Consider the following 5,192-nt stretch of genomic DNA (forward strand, 5'->3'; position numbering starts at 1 on the left):
GTAATTATTAAACAAAGTATTAAAACCTTGTTACAGTTTAAGTCCCCAATTAGTTAGAATATTTGACTTCGGGTATAAGGATAATTTGACGAGGACACTCGCACTTTATATTTATGACTGATGGACTGTTATGGACAAAAACCAGACGGACATATTAAATAATCCAGGACAAAGGACAATTAACCCATGGGAATAAACTAAAATCAACACGTCAAACATCATGATTATGGAAGTTTAAATAAGCATAATTCCTTTATTTTCATGTTTAATTGCACTTCTAATTATCGCACTTTTATTTATTGTCATCGTATTTAATTGCACTTTTAATTATCGTACTTTTTAATTATCGAAATTTTATTTTATCGCAATTTCATTTATCGTAATTTCATTATCATTATTTAATCTACGTTTTAAATTAAGTTGTATTTATTTTTATATATTTTTACATTAGGTTTTAACTGCGACTAAAGTTTTAAAAATCGACAAACCGGTCATTAAACGGTAAAAACCCCCTTTTATAATAATAATATTACTTATATATATATTTGTATTTTTATAATTTAAACTAATATAGCGTTAAGCTTTGTTTAAAGATTTCCCTGTGGAACGAACCGGACTTACTAAAAACTACACTACTGTACGATTAGGTACACTGCCTATAAGTGTTGTAGCAATGTTTAGGTATATCCATTCTATAAATAAATAAATATCTTGTGTAAAATTGTATCATATTTAATAGTATTTCCTAGTAAAATATAAGCTATTTCATATACGCCTCGCATAACATCAAGTATTTTTGGCGCCGCTGCCGGGAAACATAAACGCCGAAAGCGCAACGCTAAAAATAAAAAAAAAGTTTTTATAAAAGTTTTTGTTAAGTTCTTTTTATAAATATAAGTTTTAAAAATAATAAAAATATAAAAATTCAAAAAGAAAGAAAAATACATTTATATTTTTAAGAGTTTATAATATTTATAAGTATTTTTATTTTAGTTTTAAAATTAAATTTTTATTTAAGTTATATTTATATTTTATGTATAATATAAAAAGTAAAAAAATAAAAATATAAAAAAAACTGAACCTGTAAAAATCGACCCCTTTTGAGCTGAAATTGAACCCTCCGCGACTCGCGGAGCATTTGAACTGGACCATACCGCACTCGCGGAGGTCTTCTGACAGGTCAAACCTAGGACTGCAATTAATACGAAATTAGGGTTTAAAATTTTATTATTATTAATAATTAGGGTTTTAATTAAATAAAATTAGTTTTAGTTTTATTTTAATTTGTATTTTTAAGTTATATTAAGTTTTAATAAATTATAAAATTAATAGTTTTATAAAATAAATAATATAAAAATTATATTATTATAAAAATTATATTTTCATAAACTTTAGTTTTATTTTTTTTATTTCGTACCTTTTTAATCATTTCTTGTAATATTTTTAAATTTTTTTCGCTCGTATTTAATTTAAGACATAGTTTTTTGCCGTAGTTATTTTATTTCTAGATTTTTAAGATTTGCCGTAAAATCCTTTAAGTGCTTTTTCTTAGACTAAGATTTAGGTGCTTTAGAATTTTACGACGCTACAAATTTTAGTTTTTTTTAAGTTTCGACGCGCTACTTTCTTATCTTTTATTCACCGACATTTTTTGACGCGCTCTTTTTCTCTCTTATTTCTCGCCATTCTAGTTTTTAGGACTTGGAATTTTCTCTATTTCTTATCTAATATTTCTTTAAATTTCAAACGAAAAATTGTTTTAAGTGGTTAAATTGATAGACATCAAAATTTTCTGGTTCGTAGTAATAGTTGGATTTGTACGTGGACCGGGTTATTGGAGCCAAACAGTACTCAATTATATTGAGACCAAACGAATCCTGCCCCTCTGCTGCATCTTTTGGCTATTCGAAACGTGGACAAAATCAGAAAAGTCTATTAATTGGATAACTTATATAATTTTTCTTTCTTTTTAAAAACTAATAGGATATTTAGTGAATGCACCGAGCAAAACGTTCACCACCTTTTGTACGTTCACCACCTGTAACTCGATCAAGACATCTAGCAAATATTGTCGCCGTTGATTTTTCTTTAGAATCGTCATCCAGTCGACCAAGTACTCCAATTCAAATTTCCGATAATCCATTTTTTGAACCCGACCTCACAATTGAGAATCCGGAGAATATTCAGGGTCAATTCAAAGATCCTGAACCATTAATCTTTCCTCCGGAACCACCAATCATTCAAACAAAGATTGTTGAGGAACCAACCATTAAATCAGAATCCTTTAGTGATTCAGATTCAACAAATTCAATCATGGAGAATCTGGAACCTTTAAGTATGGAAGACCGAATGAGAGCTAAACGCACTGGCCAAGGTCACGCAATTACTCATCCAGACATTAATGCGCCAGATTATGAAATCAAAGGACAAATTCTGCACATGGTAACTAATCAATGCCAATTTAGTGGGGCGCCGAAGGAAGATCCAAATGAACATTTTCGTACCTTTAATAGGATCTGCACTCTATTTAAAATAAGAGAAGTGGAGGATGAACAGATATATCTCATGTTATTTCCATGGACTTTAAAGGGAGAAGCCAAAGATTGGTTAGTATCGTTACCTGAAGGGGCGATTGATACACGGGGTGTTTTAGTTGAAAATTTTCTTAAACAATTCTTTCTGGCATCTAAAGCCGTGAGACTTCAAGGAGAAATTGTTACTTTCACACAAAAGCCAAATGAAACTCTATATGAGGCATGGACAAGATTTGGAAAGTTATTGAGAGGATGTCCCCCACATGGTTTAGACACTTGTCAAATAGTACAAATATTCTACCAAGGATGCGACATCACTACAAGGAAAGACATCGATATAGCAGCTGGTGGTTCCATTATGAAGAAAACAAAAACTGATGCTTACAAAATTATTAATAACACTGCTTTCCACTCACATGAGTGGCATCAAGAAAAAGATATTGTTTAATCATCTAAAGCAGCTAGAGCCGATTCTAGCCATGACTTAGATTCCATTTCCGCAAAGATAGATGCTGTCGAGAGACGAATGGAAAAGATGACTAAAGATATCCACTCAATACGAATTAGTTGTGAGCAGTGTGGAGGACCACATTTAATAAAAGATTGTCTCAGTATTGAACTAACAATGGAACAAAGAGAGAATGTTTCATACATAAACCAAAGGCCTGGAAATAATTATCAGAATAATTATCAACCGCCAAGACCAATTTACAATCAAAACCAGAATTATAATCGAAATGTTCCATACAACAAGCAACAAGGTCCTAGCAATCAACAAGTATCTAATAATACTTACAATCAGCAAAGACCTAATTTTCAAAACAAACCACCACAAACCGATGATAAAAAACCGAATTTAGAAGATATGATGACGAAGCTAGTTGAATCTCAAACACAGTTTTTCACATCTCAGAAACAAACCAATGAACAAAATGCTCAAGCATATAGAAATCAACAAGCTTCTATTCAAAATCTGGAACAAGAAGTAAGTAACCTAGCAAGGTTAATAGGTGAAAGAAAACCGGAAAGTCTACCTAGTGATACAAATGCTAACCCCCGAAATGAAACAGCTAAAGCCATTACCACAAGAAGTGGTATTACACTTAAACCACCTAAAATACCTGTAATTTCTGATGAAGCTATTCCTACTCCACAAGAACCACAACCTGATCAAGATAAGGAAAAAGAACCGGTAGTTGAAAAGGTTAATGAAGATAACACAGTTAAAGCTAAACCTTATGTTAAACCATACCAACCACCACTTCCTTACCCGAGTAAAATGAAAAAAGAGAGACTTGATGCCGAGCAATCCAAATTCTTGGATATGTTTAAACAGATAAATGTAAATCTTCCTTTCATTAATGTGATTTCAGGAATGCCTAGATATGCTAAATTTCTGAAAGATCTAATCACGAATAGAAAGAAAATGGAAGAACTCTCGGCTGTTACTATGAATGCTAATTGTTCTGCAGTGCTGTTGAATAAAATACCAGAAAAACTATCTGATCCAGGAAGTTTCACAATTCCATGTTTTCTGGGAAGTCTTAGTTCAATAGAAGCATTGGCAGATTTAGGTGCTAGTATAAATTTAATGCCGTATTCACTATACACTAAACTAAACCTTGGAGAATTCAAACCAACAAGAATAAGCATACAACTAGCCGATAGATCAGTAAAATATCCTAGAGGGATAATGGAGAACATGCTACTTAAAGTTGGTACTTTAGTATTTTCAGTAGATTTTGTTGTTCTGGACATGGAAGAAGATTCTCAAGTTCCTCTCATATTAGGAAGACCATTCTTAAACACGGCTAAAGCAATGATAGACGTGTTCGGTAAGAAACTTACCCTAAGTATAGAGGATGAGAGTGTTACCTTTTCTGTTGATAGAGCAATGCAACAACCGCAATCTGTAGATGATTCATGCTATTATATTCAAACTATAGATTCACATGCAGAATTGTTAGAAGAATTTCCAGAATTACAAGGAACAGGAGAATGTTCTTTAGGAGAAGAAACTGAACCAATTGATGAAACTGAAATGTTAGCTACACTTATGGCTTATGGATATAAACCACCAACAGAAGAAATTTAAATGCTAAAAGAAGAAGACAGATATCGATATAAATCATCGATAGAAGAACCTCCGACATTAGAGTTAAAGCCACTTCCAAACCATTTGGAATACGCTTATTTACATGGTGAATCTGAATTACCTGTAATAATATCGTCTTCTCTTACTGAAAATGAAAAATCTCAACTCATTTCTGTGTTGAAAGCTCATAAACCAGCCATTGCATGGAAGATTCATGATATTAAAGGAATAAGTCCTTCGTATTGCACACATAAAATCCTTATGGAAGAAGGTCATAAAACGTATGTGCAACGCCAACGAAGACTAAATCCTAATATGCAAGATGTTTTTAAGAAAGAAATTATTAAACTGCTTGATGCAGGTTTAATTTATCCAATTTCTGATAGTCCATGGGTATGCCCAGTTCAATACGTGCCTAAGAAGGGTGGCATGACTGTCATTACAAATGAGAAAAATGAGCTTATTCCTACTAGGACTGTAACAGGATGGCGTGTATGTATTGATTATAGAAAATTAAATGACGCCACCAGAAAAGATCACTTTCCCTTACCTTTCATTGATCA

The sequence above is a fragment of the Rutidosis leptorrhynchoides genome, chromosome 3 (genome assembly GCF_046630445.1).
Source record: "Rutidosis leptorrhynchoides isolate AG116_Rl617_1_P2 chromosome 3, CSIRO_AGI_Rlap_v1, whole genome shotgun sequence".
NCBI lineage: Eukaryota > Viridiplantae > Streptophyta > Magnoliopsida > Asterales > Asteraceae > Rutidosis > Rutidosis leptorrhynchoides.